We start from the raw sequence: 18,361 nt of genomic DNA, 5'->3' as shown, positions 1-18,361 counted from the left end.
ACAGTGAGCACTGTCAGGACTCAGCTGGAACATGATGAGTCACTAAAAGACAAACCAAATTTACACCAAACCAGATTTGTGACTTGTTGGACCTCTGTCTCTCAGCCACATATTTCAGTACAGAGACAACCTTTACAGACAGAAACATGGGTGTGCCATGGGCTCCTCAGTGTCACTTATTGTGGCCAATTTGTACATGGAGGAGGTGGACAGCAGGGAACTCAGTGCTTACAAGGGAACACCACCAACTCACTGGTTTAGATACATGGATGAAACTTGGGTCAAATCCAAACCAAAGCAGTTGAGGCATTCACCAACCACATCAACTCAGTGGACAGCAACATCAGGTTTACCAGAGAGGATGCCAAGAACAACCCGTTGCCTTTTCTGGACTGTGCAGTACAGCCTGAGGAAGATGGGAGTCTCAAAATTGAGGTTTACCGGAAGCTCTCACACACATGCATAATATCGTTATTTTTATTCACATCACCCACTGGAGCACAAACTCTCTGTTATCAGAACTCTGAGTTATTGTGTGACAACATTCTCTATGCCACAGAGGAGAACGGAAAAGAATACAAGCACATCAGGAAATCACTGCAAGCTTGTGGTTACCAGAAATGGGCCTTTGTTAAATCAGCCAACAAAGCTGGCAGAAAAAACAACACCACGTTGAACACAGAGGAGAAAACAGAGAGAAGCATGAACATTGTCATGACAGATGTGTCAGGAGTTTCTAAGAAACTCGGGAGAATTTTCTCCAAACACAGCATTCCAGTAAATTTCAAACCTAATAACCCTCTCAGACAAAAATGCGTTCATCCCAAAGACAGAACACCCAAACCACAGCTGAGCGGCGTTATTATGCGGTCCAATGCAACGAGGACTGCTCAGACTCCTACTTAGGGGAAACTACACAACAGCTACATAGAATGGCACAGCACAAGAAGGTCAGCAGCTCTGGGCAAGACTCGGCAGTCCACTTGCACCTCAAGAACAGAGAGGGAGGATTTTACTTCCACCTCCCCAGTGTTTACAGTTCAGTCCTCCAACACATTCAAAGAGATTCCATCAGCAGTCTCATTATCATTTAGGTAACCAAGCAGTGTCCGAAATTAACTTTGTTATTCACCGGCCAAGTTGGCCGGTAGATGTAAAAATCAACCGGCCAGGCATATTTTTTACCGGCCAAAATATTAATTTTGACCAGACCTCAACTTTTATAAAAATTAAGAGTGAAATTATGTTAATTATGGGGGTGTGGTTGGGGGCGTGGCTGACTGGAACCTGGAAGAGAAATCTTTGTTTCCTGAATTAAAAATATATATATATTGTAGCTGATTATAAAAGACACAATATGAATTATCAGATTCACATCCAGCCGATAAAAAACACTACAGATTATCATTATTCTATCCATGTTGGCCTTATTTGTGAATGAGGCAGAGTTTCATCAAGCCTGTACGGCCAGTGGGGGTTCTAGACCAAATTTAGCAGGGTGGGTCAGGGTGGGGCCAGTGTTTTTTCACAGGGGCACAGAACAAAAGATTGGGGGAGGGGGGACTTAACAGGTCAACATTTCATCGTTTAAAATATTAAGTAAGCCAAAGAGCCAATTGTGGCTCTGGAACTGCAGGTTGCAGACCCCTGATCTTTTCTCAATACAGCGGGAGCTTAACATGAAACAGCTTGATTTTAATTATTGTTATTTTTTTTATATTTATTTTTTAATTATTTTGTTATTTTATTATTGGGTAAAACCATAAACGAAAAAAATGCAACTGATCCAAATGACCAGTCAGTCACGTTATCTTTGTCAGCATTTATCATCCTAAGAAATTTAACATCATGTTTTTAGTACAGGGGCCATAACAGGGGCCAGGAACAGTTCTACATGGGCATAGGCCCCTGTTGGCCCCTGTTCAGAACCGCCCCTGTGTATGGTTCAAAATTTTCCCCTCAGCTGCAGCACTTAAAGCACTCAGGGTTCACGCTGCGTCTTTACGCTGATCTCGCTGCTGGATTTTACCCTCGTGCGCTGCGCCCCCGATGTTACAGGTTACATGTAACGTAATTTTGCGCACCTGAATTCAAGCGCAACGCACCACGCCCACTGAAGCACCGCTGGTCCTGTGTCGTTAAAAACAAAAGAGCATGAAATACAGTTACCGACTCTCCTACTGACTTTAATTGGGACATTTTGGTACGAGTGGAAGGACATTAAACGTAGCGATTCACGTTTTGAAGGCTGGCCGCTGATAAAAGCACCTTGCTCCGAGAGGGGGCGGGGGAGGCGCAGTAAGAGCGGTGAAGCACAGAGCCGCAGCGCAGGTAGTTAAAAACAATCAGAATAAATAAGAACGAAACTTATAAACAGACTAATTGGCGTTTTAGACTGAATCTGGTTAGCAGATCTGTTTTCTGATCCAGCGTTCAGCCATGACTGGTTCTGAATGTGAAAGAAGCTGAGCCAGCACCGCAGAAGGCGGGTCTAGACTGAGCTCTGGATGGACAGAGCTGTGAACGGATCGTATGGGTTTTGTTATTTTTATGTTACTTTTATTTTATTTGGTACAAACATTTACTCGCCATGTGGCAGCTAGCCCTCTGAAATTCACTCGCCAAACGGGAAATTTACTCGCATTTGGCGACTGGCGAGTGTTAATTTCGGACCCTGTAACCAAGTACTCCACTCACACCAAGCAATAGCTTCTAATGACCCAGGACAGTGACGGGTGGGTCATTGATTTACATCTGACTTAGAATGCGCCCAGGAGGATGGTCCTCCATGTCCTTAAAACTGCTGTGCAGCAACTGCAGATTGCTCAAGTGCAAACCAGAATTGACAAAGACTCCTGGGTAGGTGTCAAAATGTTTTCAGAAAGAACTGAGCAAAAGTGTGGTTGCCTCCGATTTAAGCCTGTTTTCTGTTGAGATGACCCAGATAACTGAGGATTTGCACAGGCATGCTACACAGTTACTTACTACATGTAGCTGCCTCTTGCTGTCTTCCAGAAGCTTCTGAAGTGATGTGGGGGGGGGGGGGATTCTGTCTGTCTCTGGACCCAAAGACAGACGTGTCTGAACGTGGGAATGTCTGTCACTTCTCCTGTTTGCTTTGCCGCTTTAGGATGGTGTTCAAAGGTTTGGCAGCAGCTCAGATTTTACAGGGTTGGATTGCTTGTGTTTTCTCTCCCTAGGATGTGAAAAACTCCAACCTTTCCCACATTAGACGTTTTTAGTTCAAATATACACACAATCAGTCTGATTTACATTATTTTTATACTAGCTATGATGAGAAAGCTGAAACTGGTTATAACCATGAATGTTGAAAGTAAAAGGCAACGATGACACCATTGATGTCTGCCTAACAACCACAAGATGGTGCTAGAGGTCCTTGTGGAGTCAGAACAGCCCATCAGGTCCCCAGGTCACCATCTAACAGTGCTCTAATACTAGAAACACTGTGGACTCATTGTTCCAGGATAGATTTTGCTGTATGAAGCAGATCAACGTGTGATGAGAACATGTGCTACGCTGAACATGTGAAATCTGTTTGGACCTCTTTGCAGACTGTCACATGTGTTCTTATTTATCCTCTGGAGCGAGAGGAGCTGTCAGCCCCTTTCCCAGCCTGAAGGATACCCATCTCTGGGCTGAAGCTTGAACACAGATGATGATGAGGATGGTGATGACGATGCACTGTCTCCTTAACAGACAGAGAACATGCCAGCTCTGTCTTCTCTGTTCCAGCAGCTGATTCTAAAGCCAGATCTTCTCTTCTGCGCTCGTTGATGTCAGTGAGAAGGAGTGAAACGGCTGGGCCCTGCGTGTGAGCGCTGACGGACGCGTGTCTGACAGGTTGCTGCTGCAGCCGCAGCGCTGTCTCCAGGCACCAGTGAGCCCGTGAAGGATGGAGACATCTGTATGTCTGGGCTCCCCTCTTCTGCAACGGCTGCTCAGCGTGCATGACAGGACATGAGGAGGTACACGCTCGCCTGGCTGCGTGGCAGGCCGTGGCTGCCATCATTGTTGTGTGAGTGTGTGAAATAAAGATGAGTCAATAAACTGCAGATATACATATACATGGCTGTGCGTAAAGCAGACAGCTGGAGCACAAGCCTCAAACGCTGATCTTGGAATGGTTAAATGAGCCAGACTGAACTGATCTTCACGCCGCAGATATTTCGGCTTTCTGAAGTTTTCTGTGAAGGTTTCTTTGATCAAGAGTCCAGGCTTTGTTCCTGAGTCTTTTCACCAAGGTTTGTTTGTTCACTGGTCTTCAGTTTGATTTTTGGTCACTTCAAACACAATTTCTTTGCACTTCTGTAGCTTATCCATTGAGAAATACCAAAAATAAGAGTCACAGTCAGAAAATGGGGACTGAGCTCCTAGGTGGTGACGCCTAAAGGGCTTCAAGCTGAAAACTTAGAATACTCCATCAGTGGTTTTCAGTTCCAGACCTCAGGACCCACTGTCCTGCATGTTTTAGGTGTTCCCGTGCCTCGACACCTGACTTAAATAAATTGGTGATGAAGAGGCCTCTGCAGCCCTTGATGGCTCCTGAAGTAATGCAACCATTTGATTCAGGTGTTCTGGAGGAGAAACACATCTAAACCATACAGGACAGTGAAATGAATTAGCATTAAACCAGTTCATGATGACCACATTAATAGCACCAAGCATCTCAGTACGACTACCATAAATATATCAAGTATTAAGTCAGTCAGTTGGCTGCACTGGTCTACCACATTCTGAACAACAGCATTGCACGCAGACATCAGGACATCAGTAGCCGCTAGTTCAGACTCTGGTCAACAAAGCAAGCATGGTTGTTAGAAAACGCTTGAAAGTACGGCTCCACTTTCCAAATTGTGCTGCAGATTACGCTCACTGCAATATTTGTCGCACGTGCATGGCCAGCGGCGGGAAGATGTTTAAATCTGAGGAAGCACCCGGTCACTGCTGCTAGCCAGGGAATTTCTCATTGTATTTAGCAACTTTTTTTTTTTTTTTTTTTTTTTTTTTTTCAAAAGCGACCAGCGAAAAAATCTAGCAGCTTCTGTGTTACTGGTAAGTTCTCATGAAAGCAAAAATGCCCAGGAAGCAGTGAGTGCTGCTGTGAATTTGATTCACACACAGCTTCAATCCCTTATTCACCTCGTTCACTCTGTGTGCCTCTGATAGCTCTTGTTTTGGTGAAAATTTGTTTCATGTAGTGTGGATTCAGGCAATGTATTAAAATTCATAAATTATTTCATAAGGTTCATTTCTTGTTGAGAAATAAATATGTGGAAGAGAGATTTTATTATTAAAAATGTATTACTACATAAAGACACAAAAGTACCATAAATATGTACCACTGAGTATCGGTACCGATACCCAGTACATGGGAATCAGTATCATTAAAATGTGACAATGTGAAAGGTACCCATCCCTACTGTGGAAAGTTTCTGTTGACTCTCACCTTTCCTTTGTTTGATGTCTCCAAGTCCATCTTCATGTTTGAAAAAAGGGTTTTGCAACATTGCAGCATGTCAGCAACACACAGACGTATTTCTTAGATTTTAATTTGATGATATATTATCAAGTGCAGCCTCGTGTCCAGTGGAGCATGTGCCACTCAAGCGGACCTGTGCTTCTCCTCGTGCTGCTTTGGAACACAAGGGAACGTGTAAAATAAGCCTCTGACTTCCCGGGTTTAAAGCCGTGCCAGGCCCGTTCTGTCCAGTCTGCTGGAACGCAGCTGCTGCTCCGAGTCTCCTGCTCGCTTCCAGTCACTGATTGTTTAAACTGCAACCTTTAGCTGCTGCCAAAAACATCTCTCAAAATGTCAACAGAATTTCACCGACGATGCTGCCTCGCATCTCCAGGGGTGTAGCATTTTGCATCGGGCTCCACTTGTTCAACCACTGTTTTATTAGTGTTTTTAATCATTGATAAAACTGACAGATTAAAGAAAGTAATTAAAATAGGTTTAACAATTTGATTATGTTTTAACTGGTCGATTGTGAATATTACTGAATACAAATCATGTGGTTTTAACAGCTAAAATATGCTAATCTAAATTAGTTAAATTGCAGTTTAAAGGCTAATTCCTGTGCATGGAAAAAATAAGACTTTAAATCGTTTTCAGAACAGTTTATTCTTGTTTAGTTATGTCATTATTTACATGCTTAATGTGTTGTGTTTACATGGCCTTTATGAAAAAATTGGTTAATCAAAAATGTAAAAACCCTCCTGAAAAAAATTGGATAAAGGCAACAAAGATGACCTTGAGAAACATAGCAGCAGTAAAGCACAGAATTGACAGGCTGAATCAAATGTAAACTTTAAGTAAGTCTGGGATTTATAAAAACATTAACTGTAGCAAAGGTTAGCGTTGGATGAAAACTGACCTCCCAACAAAAAGTTGATCCAGAACACACATCCAGCAGGATAAAAGTACAGGTTAGTGAAAGTCACGTCCACAGCTGCATCATCAGGGGAGTCTTTAGAGGGAGCTGAAGACCAGAGAACGATAAAATAGCCCCGACACAGCTAACCTGAAGATCGGCACAGAGGAGCGGCCTCCAACCCCCCTGGAGATGTCCAGATACGGTTATATTAGCTGAATTTCTTCAGTCCACAATGAAAGATGTTCCCTGTCATTATTCGTAAAATTATTGTATATAGGACAAATGATAAAATAATACACAGAACTTAATAGAAACATACAGTTAAAGTTCATGATATAAAGGTCGACATCAGAGGAAATAAAGCTATTATCGTTGGTATTGTTGGTCCAGACTATCAAAATCTGCTACTTTGTCTCTTAAAGCTCCTTTGACTTTATTGACCGCATCCACGAAGAGACATGAAGCATAAATCTGAGTACCCAGAGGTCTTTGCTTTTTCTAGGAATTACAGGGAAATCCCAGCTTCTACTCACTTGAGATCAGTGGATCAGGTTTGCAGTCATTTATCTGTTCCGACATTTCACCCATCATCAGAAATAAACAACACGTGTATATGGAACACTACAATGAAATATGCAAAACATAAAAATTTACTTTCCAGAGCAAAATATTTATTCCTTTTTCACAAACTTTATTTCCATAATAACAGTGGCTACTACTTATTTTACACGTTACATACAGTTTTCACAGAAATGACTCAGCCATCTAGTCATTCAGAAACATAATAATAAATTTATAGCATTGGACACTGGAAATGGCTTCAGTCTGACTGATCTAAGCCTGCCTGTACAGTTTAGTTTTTGGTGCCACGCTGAACTTGTACTGTTGTATGTTCTGTTCCATCTGCAATAACCATTCCTCTGAATAAAGTTAAACACGTCCGTGATTCATGCAATAATTTATATATTTTATCTGTCCATGTATCTGCTACATTGCTTTTTCTGATTTAAACCTTTTTACCATAAGTAAAGATTTTACATGCAATAAATCATCGTTTAAAAATAAAGTTTCCTCTTTTATCACAATCATGGTTTCATAATTGGAGTAAATCAGAAGTAATTACTGCCACTGCCTTTCAATGATCTGAACTCTTTAATTTGCAGAGCTTTTCACACATAAATTTTGTATAAATTTCTGACTCCACCTAAATTTATCAAACCATGAGAATAGCCCGATATTAACAATAATGAAATCCAGTCCTTTGCTAAAGTATTAACACCCCTTGAACTTATTCACATTAAGAAAACCAAACATATATATACTTTTCACAACTGTGATCAAATAAAATAGAAATTCTCAATTGGCTGTATGTCTGTACTGTGATTGAGCCATTCTAATTCCAAAATATGTCTGTATCCAAACCACGCAGTGGTCGCTGTGGCTCTATGTTTAGGGTCATCCTGCTGAAAAGTGACCTTCCTCTCAAGCCCTTCCAGATCATCAGGTTTTCTACCAGGAGTGCCGTGTATCTACTCCCCCCTAATTAACTCTGAACAGGTTCCCTGTCCTTTAAAAAAAAAAAAAAAAAGAATTCCCTCAGTGTGGTGCTGCCACAGCCATGTTTCAACATGGGACAGGGTTTTCAGAATGATGTAAAGTGTTCGTTTTCCTCCTCACTTTGTTTTATTTATAGTCCAGAAAGCTTCATTTTGGGCTCATCTGACCAGATGAACTTTGTTCACATGCATTCTCTGACAAAATTCTGAGGCCTTCACTGAACAGCTGTATTTATACTGAGATAAAATCAAAAGAGATCTCTGGTAATTCGTCTGCTAATTAGGGAGCCTCCGAAGGCAAGGGATTTTATTTATTGGTTTCTCCTGAGTAAAAAGGGGGCTTTTAAATTTATAAAAAATGTTGAAAAATCATTGTCTTTCTACTCCACAGTTACAGTTAAGCCCAGAATTTTTCCTCTCACCAGAAGATTTAGGTCAGAAGCAATTTTACCAACGTGTTTGTCCTGACTGGAAATAATCCTGAAGTTTTGGAGCGGCCCAGTCAAATCCCAACTTGTCTCTGCTAGAGAATCTATGAAAGGAGCTAAAAGATCGTTGTTGATGGGAAGGAGGCTTTCCGAACTCAAAGCTCCATGTCTCACATCAATCTTTAAGATATCAGAAAGCAGGTCTGTAACTGTAAGCGTTTGATTAAAATTGTTCACATTGTTTTAGTACCCATTGAAAGATGTCTGTTACTGCAAATGTGCTATTTTCAATAAACTGTTTTTTTTTTTTTTTGCAGTGACGTAAAACACATGGAAAAATATATTTAAAGAGAATGAAATACTTTTATAAGTATTAGGAAAAATAATGAATCTAATCTAATGGGTTTTTAACTTGTCACTTTTTTAATCTCTGTTATTTTTCACCCAGCTAAAAGAATCTAGCTTCATGTTTTTACAGAGGTGAACAATTAAAAGCCAAAGAGCCATTTACTGAGGGGCTTCCTCCTACTCCCCCCACCCCAACCGGTTTAATACAGACACTAGACTATGTGCTCTAAAGCCTCATTTGATAACCTTGCCGTATTTTTCCCTTCCGTCAGTGTGAGATTCCCGCAGGCCACTTAGAGAGAAACCCAGTCAGCAGATTCTGATAACATGTATGAGCATGATGTTTATTCTGCTTCACAAATCAAAGTGGCCTTTGTGCTCAGCTCAGAGTTGGTTCTCAGGCTTCTGAGAAGGCGTTTAGAGCTCAGCGTAGCGTCTCCTAGCCGAGGCTGAATCACTGTCACGGGGCCTTCAACACAAACCCCTCCAGGAAGGGGAGCACCTGAACGCAGCACGGCAGGACCGCAATGTGGAAAGGTTAATTATAGAAAGGCGGCTTATTTCATGGCTGCTTTTGAAAATGCTCTTTTTTTTATTAGTAGGTGCTATTGATATTTGCAGACACATGAGCTGCGTGGTGTTTATTCTGTGGACTGGCACAGGCACGGTGGCATACAGACACCATTCCCGCTGTGTGGCATTAATCCCTCATAGGAGGATGCTGAAAGACAAAAGGCTCAAGCTGTTTTTAGTCCCATGTGAGGAAGCCAGGAAGTGACTGGTTGGTATAAACAGCGAAGACGCGTTCGTGGTGCTTTGAAGCTGCAGTGCCACGGTGACTGCAGCTGTCTGGAAACGAAGCTCTTTCACATGTGCGCTCGGTTCAGGAGTTCATGTTTTACAGCAAGTTAAACATAGAAATGTAAACCGCAAATGACAAATCCAGAGAGCTGTGAGCGCCACTGCTATTTTCTCCATGTCAGGAGAAGACTGAGGTCAGGCAGTTCTTTTTGGTTTATTTTCTTTGCCATGGATGGATCATGTGACTAAACACAGATCACCTTTTCTGAAAGAGAACTCCCAGAAAATGGCTGAACCTTAATCATGTTGCAGGCACAAAACTAGGTATTTTTATTAGGATTTTTTGTGAGACCAGGCAGCATCATTTAGAAATGTACAGAAAGATGCATGGACTGTACCCCTCGTGTTGCAAAATTACTTTAACTTATAGATCAAATGTTTGAAATTCTATTTAGAAAATATAGTTGCTTTGAGCGGTTTGTTATTGCAAACCAGAAACATATGCCTTGTTTAAATCTCATCAGTCAGTTGCTTTTAGCAAAGTTTCCCAAAAGTATACAAGTGGCATTTTTGAGTGCATTGTACACTTGCAAATAAGTGAATTCTCTTAAAATATTGTTAATGCCTCTTTATAAATCAGTAATGGCGTAAAAAACGTTTTGTACCAGGAACAAATGGAAGGTCCTGGGTTCCACAATGGTACCCGGCTCCTTGCAGCGCCTCCCACCCTACGTGTGCTGATCCCTCCTGCGTGTCCTTCTGAGCCGTTAATGCTGAGCCAAGCGTGAAAGCGGGCCTCCTCTGTGCGTCTTTGATTACAAACTTACTTTTCAAACTCCTCCAGCAGACATCCAGACCCCTCTGTAGGCCGAGAGCAACATTAGCCTGGAATGTTTGTGTGAAGAGGAGAACGAATCCCCCAGGAATCATTAAAATTGATTCTTCACATTTCTGCAGTCTCAGAAAACTTGCTGAGCCGTTCCTGAGCTTCTCCGAGCAGGAAAGAAACAAAGCTTAGCCCTGAAAATGTGTGAATCAGCTGATATGCAAGAACTGGAAAAATAAATAGAATCTAAATTAATAATGAATTAATGTCACTCTTACATAATAGACTAATCTAACTACATTACTGCTTTTGTACGTTCAAATGCATGATGGTTACTCTAGGCTGTAACTATCAAAGCCACAAACCAATCAGAAGAGTATTATTCTAAGTGAGGCATGTTGGAGGAAACTTAAATACTGTAAAATGCTTTGAAATGTGTGAAAACAGCTTTACAATAGAATTTGTCATGGCTAACAAGAAGCCGTGTAATCCCCTTAAAGATGCTTTACGAGGACCTCATCGTGAACAAACCCCACCACTCACACAAGGACGAGTCGGTGGAAGAAGCTTCTGATCTGAACTGATTTATGAAAAGATACATTTTCACATGACGTGTCCAGCCTCCCCTGTTTAAGCCCAGCGCCGTGCTTCTCTCCTCTTCTGCTGCCGTCTCGCCGCGGCCACTGGATGATGGCAGCTGATGGGAGTCGCAGGCTGCAGTGGCCCGGGCTCGGCTCTGCGCTTTGTTCCCAGATTGTGGGGTTAATGGGTTTGCGTGCTGGGTGGTGAGGGAGGAGAAGCACAGCTTTCTCCAGCCTCCTGCGTTGCAGAAAAATTAGGATGCAGCCGTCGTTGCCGGAGCTGGGGAGCTGTCTGCTGCTTTCCCAGCAGCCCCTGGGCCGGTGACAGGGAGATGGATGATATCTGCAGCCTGGCTGCACTGCTCCCCTAACGCACACGCACACCAACACAGAGAGAGCGAGAGAAGTAAAGCAAATAAACACACATCTACAGTCTTTCCTCTCTCCTTTCCTCTTCTCATCTTCTCTTTTCCTCAAACACACATACACACAAAGTATGAATATTTGTCTAATACGCCTCTGTCACTGTTGCCTTTGGCAACAAAACTCATATCCTAGATATCAGGGGGAATGAAAATCTTCCATGTGAAAACAATGAAAGTGTTTGGCGAGAAAACTGCAGAATTCCTCCTTTGTTTGCTTACATGAAGTCAAACATGATGCGTCAAAAGGACCAAACATAGACATCGTGTTCATACAGAAATGTTTATTAAATTCAGCATTTACAAGAGGAAGAACAGGACACTGAGGACTGAGCTCTACAACACCAAGACTTTCACTGGTGAGAAAGTTGAACATCACTTTGATTTTACATCTGCAGACTGAAGCGTTTGGTTTCAGAAATGATGGACAGCAGCTGAACTTTAGCTCATCTCAGCAGACAGCAGCAGGGAGACTAGTTCAGAGCATTTTAGAAAAGAACTCCATCGTTATTCCTTCCTTTGTCTCCTTCTCTGGCTCCCATTGTCCTTACCTGGTGTCCTTGTTTCCTGCACTGCTCCTGCAGTTGGGACCGACGCCAGGGGCCCTGTCACCTGAGCGACACCGTGTGCATCCTAATGCGAAGCTGGGGGTGGGGGTGGGGGGGGCGGCAGCGTCTGGGTACGCTCTGACAGGTAGGAAACACGTCTAGCGCTGGGTTTAAACCCCACCTCCTCCCCACAATTTTCCTCCAGCTCTTCCCTCTCATCACTATGGAGGAAGAGAGAAAAGGAGGTGGTGGGGGGGGGGGGTTAAGATGCAACGAATGGCAGAGAAGGGAGAAGGAGAAGGGACAAATAAGGTGAGAGTGGTGTTGAAGCGGGGTGGGGGTGGTGAGATGAGAGAGGGGGATGCGGGCGGCTGGGGAGCAGGCTGTATGGAGGGACATCCATCACTGTTCTAAGTGACTGCAGTGGGATGGAGCTGAGTAAAAGGTCGCCTGGTCTCTCCTGGTGAGCACTGGACACCTGGGCAGAGCTAAGCTGCCTTCAAATGACTCCGGGCTAATTATCTCACACAGACCGTCTGTTAGCGCAGTCTGACACTTTTACGGACTCTCAGGTCTTCTGCAAATAGGCAAACAAAATGGGACAGTGGCACAAGCCCAGCCCAGCCCCTGCCTTCATCTGCCACCAACACGGAGAGCAGCGCCGCGCCGAGGAGCAGCGCCGCGCCGAGGAGCAGCGGCTCGCCGAGGAGCAGCGCCGCGCCGAGGAGCAGCGGCTCGCCGAGGAGCAGCGGCTCAGGGAGCGTCCGTGTGCTGCTGGGGCCTGCCTTACCTCTGAGATCCACGGGACACGAGGGACAGTTACCAGAACTCCTGGACAAAAACAAATAGTGACAGCAATGTAGTCAATAATGTTATGAAGGATTTGGAAAAGTCAGTTAGCAGCAGATATTCACCAGTGGTTGGGAACACAGCAAAAACTTGATTAATTTATTTAATGCTCACATGACATTGTGTTTGGAATAAAGACACAAACAGTCGAGTCCTGCCTAACCCTGACAACTGAGATGAAGGAGCCTAGAACACGGACATAAGGAGGACCCACTGAGGTTTTAGGCCACACCAACAACTCATAATGATATTAATATTTAACAAAACTGACATTTCTTAACTTTCACCTTCCACCACCCCAACCAATGCAAACAAGGATATAAATGAGAGGTCTTTAAAAATGCAGGAATCTTCTGAAACGATCATGAGTGAAGTAAACACAGTGCTGCCTCTCTGTATCCAGACTGGTTCTGCTGAACTTCAAACAGGAACTGGAAAAGTTACCTCAGACTAAATGCTCCATCTTTGATTAAAAGATTAAAAACCAGCTACAAATGTACTGGGAGGATTTTTAGGCCAGCGATGATTTAACCACAGACATGTTTGTTTCTCTGAATTCTCACATTGGTAATCTAGTTTTTATGGCTACCTGTTGGTGCGGCTGAATTTTGGGCACCAGTTGGTTTTATTAGAAGCACAAAAGGAGTTTAAAAGCTGGGGCCTCGGTCTCTGAGCAAACTCTGTAAGAGAAACATGAAACAACCAAAAACCTTTTTTTATGCTAAACTGCAAAGAATTACTGTGATTACATCAACAACAGGATATAAATCAGTGAAAATATTTAGGAAGTCTGTTGATTCTCAGTTGAAGACATTGATGTGTGGCTTTTTCAGAAAACCTTATGGCATCATCAGGCTGAGCAGTGATCTTTACCCAGTCCCGTCCAAAACCGTGCCTTTAGGAAGGAGGAGGCCGTCCATCACCTGTAGTCGTTGGGCTCCAGCTCATGTCAGAATAAAAACACATCAGAGTTCAGTCCTGCTGTTAGACTCACTGCTGGTGAAACTAAAGTCTGGATGATTTGATTGAATTTGACTTTGTAAAGAGCCTTGAGACGACGTGTGTTGTGAATTGCTGCTTAATAAATAAAATTTAATTGAATTAATTATGCAGACTTTTTGCTTGTTTAGAAAGAAAACATTTGAAGTATTATGGGTTGTACCAGTGTGTAAGGCTTTTCTTTATTGCCATGTATCACTAAGGTTTTGTGCCGACAAAGGCTCCCATCGTCTTTGCCGTGTCGTTTCTTTCCAGTAACTACAAGATCAGCTCTACTTTTTCTACCACATGAAACATAACATTGGCTGCGTCCTTCGCAGCGCATTTTGCTGCCATTATTCATATTCCGTTCTAGTCAATGAAAATAATTTAGCATGTTAAAGTGGACGTCAGCCAGCAGTAAAAATGCTGCACTGAAATATCCAAAAAGAGGCTCACAGTGTTAACTTTGATTAGAAAACGGTCCAACTGTGAGCTGGCCGAGGGGTTAAAAAGCCTTTGGCGAGCAGTAACAATGTGAGGCCAACTATAGGTCACTTTTAAGTCCAAGCCACTGGACAGCCAACCGGCAAGATAGAGGGTAATTATCCCAGCCGGTTACAGTTCAATAACTCCATCAAGCTGTTAGCCAGATAGCAGGTTTCCCTGGTAACGCCTACAGAGTGAATCCCAGCCTGGACACAGAGGGCCAGATAACATGGGACCTCTGGAGGAAGTGGGGCCAGAGGAGACCCCCTAAAAACAACACATCTTTGCAAAGGCACACACAACAAACCGTGCCAGAGACCCTTCCATCTGGCTGTGCTGAGACCTCCGGCCTGCCGGGCTCACAGCCGGCTTCCTTTCAGCTTTACTGTTTAGTTTTCAATCATCGGCCCCATTTTCCAGGTTCCTGCTCTGTACCCACAGGCCCACTGTGACAATCCGCCTGTCTCAGCGCCTTTAAACAGACACCCCCCACCTCCCACAGCACTCCCTGTAATCTGTGAACATTAATGGAGTTTATCTCTCGTCCCCGTCGCCCCGAGAATAATAAAGAAACTTTTGTGCTTTTGATGCGCAGGGATAATTACATTACAAGTGGCACTGTGATTTATACCCCCTGATTGAATTAAAAACTAAATGAAATTGCTTGTGTATAGGCTGGGTGTGTGTGTGTGTGTGTGTGTGTGTGTGTGTGTGTGTGTGTGTGTGTGTGCGGGGGTCTGCACACGCTGCCATCAGCACACTTTCCTGCCTGTGTGTTCAGGTGACTGTCTGGCCTCCTGCCGCAGTGTCTGGAAACAGACGCCGCCCCTCCGTTCTGCACCCCAGCAGCCATACCTATACCCCCACCCCAACACCTGCGCCCCCCGCTGTGAAAACAGAGCAGCTTCAGCCGACACCACGGCCTGAAAACCCAACAGAAAAGGAAGATCCCTCGGATGTCAGCGTCAGCTCCAGCCTAAGCCCAGACCTGGTGGACAAATATTAATCTGTCCTTACGGCCTTTATCAAACAGCCCACTGTGTTGCAGGAGCACCTCTGAACAATGGAGTGCAACCTCACACACACTCTGGAGCCATTGGTGCAGCGACAGCTAAGGGGGCGCCAGATGAATCCCTACAGAAAACAGAGAGCACGGCGACTGCTGCGTATGAGCGGAAAGTCACGGTAAAAGGGCGACATTAAATGAAACGCGTTCATTTGCATCGTCACCGGATTTTCGTTTTGTCAGCTGGATCTGCTTGGGGGGAACAAGTGATTGTTGTCGGAGAGGATACAACGAATCAAAGACAGTCAGGCAGGGCAATATGGACCAAAAACAATATCTTCATATTTTTAGGCAGAAGGCTGATATACAATATTTATCTCAATATGTTTTTCTTTTCATAAATTAAATACAAAAAGGCATCTCTGAATCAAAGCTTTATCCTATATGTCTCACAGGCACATTTCTTAAACAGCTGTAGATAAATATGAGAAACACCTGAAAAATAACCTACCAGAAAACAAAAGTAGAATTCTAACGCAAAATAAACCAGCTCAATATGAACAATATAGTCTCATCTTATATCTCTATATTTTTTTTTTTTTAAATCTCGACATATTGCCCAGCCCTACTGCTCCAATCAGGCTTCTCCCAGCAGACACCAAATTCTGTTTCTTTCCTTGTTTTTCGGGGCTGATCGGTCAATAAGTTTTTTTTTCTAATGACTATAAATTATAAAACACAAAAAATGTGGGACACATTCTTTATACAATCTGCCTAACCATTAAATGATTTTTAGTAAAATCACAAAATGCATGCTAGTACGTTTGTTTTGGGATTTCCTAGTTGATGCATTTAATCAATAGTAAAACAAGACATAATTTTAAGTGCTTAACCTGCTAATGACTGATCAGTGTCAATTAAATGAAACATGGGGAGACCCGATCTCTGATTCACTGCCGCATCTCTCCAACTGTGCCGCAATGAAATCTTGGCCAGTAAATCAAGAATGACATTATTTGAATCATCATGAACCCTTCTCATGGCTTCAAGAAGCGGGTATGTCACTGAAAGAAGCCCGCACTTTGTCAGATCCGTCATCAATTAACACACTTTAATAATTAGGTCCTGCAGAAAGAGATTTGCTGTTTGTAGCGTTTCTCTGAGCAGCTGCTGATTTGATACGTCGAGCATCAGACCCAACTTGTTTGACTTTGAACAAAGTTGGTTCTCCCCATGCGCCGCAGCTTCAACCTGGCCAGAAGCTGATTTTTACAGGGTGATATTTATTGGATCCTTAGTGGATTATTCTCAGCTTGCTGCTTTGTTACTGCTCTGTGTGTGTGTGTGTGTGTGTGTGTGTGTGTGTGTGTGTGTGTGTGTGTGTGTGTGTGTGTGTGTGTGTGTGTGTGTGTCTCTGAGGATTTGATCAGTGGGCTCAGTGCGCTGCCAGACTTTGCTGCGTGTCAGACGGCCCTAATAAAACTGTCTGGCTGTTTTGTGGGCACCGGTCTCGTTCCGGTGGGTGTGGGCGCTCAGCACCGTCGGCGCGCCGTGCCGGGCTGTTTGGTATTCACGGGGCACGGCGCTCTTTCAGCTGTTGCTAGGAGCGCCGTGGCACAGCCTCACACTGATTAGTTGGCATCCGTGTTTTTCACTGTGACCCCAAACGGAGGTACAGGAAGTGGAGTGGAGGGTATTAGGGTGAACCAAGGGTTGTGAGATTCCTTCCTAAAGAAGTCATTTAGAAGCAGCTCAGTTTTCAGAAAAGCACCATGTCTTAGGAAAAACCTGCAGTTTCAGAACCAGGTCAAGGCGTTGCATTGAATGTGTTGGTGTAGGGGGCCTGCACCAGGACAACTACCACATTTATCCCCATCACACTTCTATTGTCGGTGTCACAATGGGACGGTTTGATTCTGCGTCCTCCTGCTCAGTCTCGTCTCAGAGATCCAGTGTCTGCCTGAGCTGTCCTCACCCACCAGGTTCATGCTGATTTAGGTCATGAACCAGTTCAGTTGGGATGCCTCACAACCATGACGGCACATTTGAGCAGAAAAACCGGAACGCCTGGAGGAGAAATCCAAACTTTTAAATGTACAAACACTGATTATCAGATTTAACACAGTGAGCAATTTCTGTGCTTCTGCTTTCTAAACATCTGTAAGCTTTCACTTATTCTTTAGCATCCACAGAGTAAAGATATTTGAACAATTCTAGTTATTGTGGAGAACAAATGTCTTCCCTTCAACTAGCTGCTTTTCTCTTTGTCCAACATGGATTTTTTTTAAAGCAGGACTGGTGCCTGTATTTCGGAATAAGCTCAAATCTGCATAAGCTTCCTGCAGCTGATTATCAGAAGGTAAGTCCTGATTTTAAAATCCGCATTTCACCTTTCCACAGACTACGAGTTCGCTCAGAGATGCGGCACCGAATTCAGTGGTGCGTGCGTTAAAACAAAATGAACAAGTTTAGATTTCTAAGATTGAGGAAGAGACTTATTGCAGCGCTGAGAAAAGCCACAGTGTGCATCAGGGGGCTGTGCTGAAAACAGCAGGAGATAAAGAATACGTCTCATCGCGCTCCTGAGACGGCCGCTGGTTGATCAGTACAGCGTCTGGACCGCGTGGTGTCCTGCCATTTCTAATCCGACCGCATCTTACAACAACGCCATTCAAGCACGGATGCTGACACAAAGATTAAGGTGTTATTTGACAGCACAGTGAAGCAGCCATAAGCTGCAATCATCAATTCTATCCAATGCTTGGCTGTTTTTATTTTTTTATTTTCAACAAAAAGATGTGAGGAAAATAGAAATCATGCACATTGCCTCATGTCCATGCAACAGCAGCACTGAGATGCACCTAAAGCTTCTTCAAGGTTGTAGCGTACCACACATCTGCTCTGCTGCTAATTTACTTCGGTTTTCTCATTTACGTCCGTTGCCGCTTGATTCTGACTTCACCTTTTGGAATATCTGATAGAAAGTCGATTGTGCCCTCCGCCCGCGTCCCAAGAGCCTAACCCGTGATTTTTTATCAAGAGAGCTCACAAGTTAGGGTCTCAGGGAGCAGGTGAAGTACGACAGAGTCTACTGAGGAGCTGCAGTCAGCTGCAGGGCAGTGAATGACACC

The 18,361-nt window shown here is 43.6% G+C and overlaps 1 long non-coding RNA gene across 1 annotated transcript in view; it reads right to left on the bottom strand.

The window, feature by feature from the left end:
• Positions 1-7,980: 7,980 nt before the first annotated feature.
• The window catches only part of LOC110368866, a 57,461-nt gene continuing 47,080 nt past the window's right edge, over positions 7,981-18,361 (bottom strand). Inside the window, exon 3 of the long non-coding RNA XR_004931976.1 lies at positions 7,981-12,739. This is a non-coding gene — a long non-coding RNA (uncharacterized LOC110368866). The remainder of the gene's footprint in view (positions 12,740-18,361) is intronic.

The sequence above is a fragment of the Fundulus heteroclitus genome, chromosome 11 (assembly GCF_011125445.2).
Source record: "Fundulus heteroclitus isolate FHET01 chromosome 11, MU-UCD_Fhet_4.1, whole genome shotgun sequence".
Classification (NCBI taxonomy): Eukaryota; Metazoa; Chordata; class Actinopteri; order Cyprinodontiformes; family Fundulidae; genus Fundulus; species Fundulus heteroclitus.
Note: the sequence above shows the minus strand (reverse complement) of the source record. Positions and strands in the feature narration are given on the sequence as shown.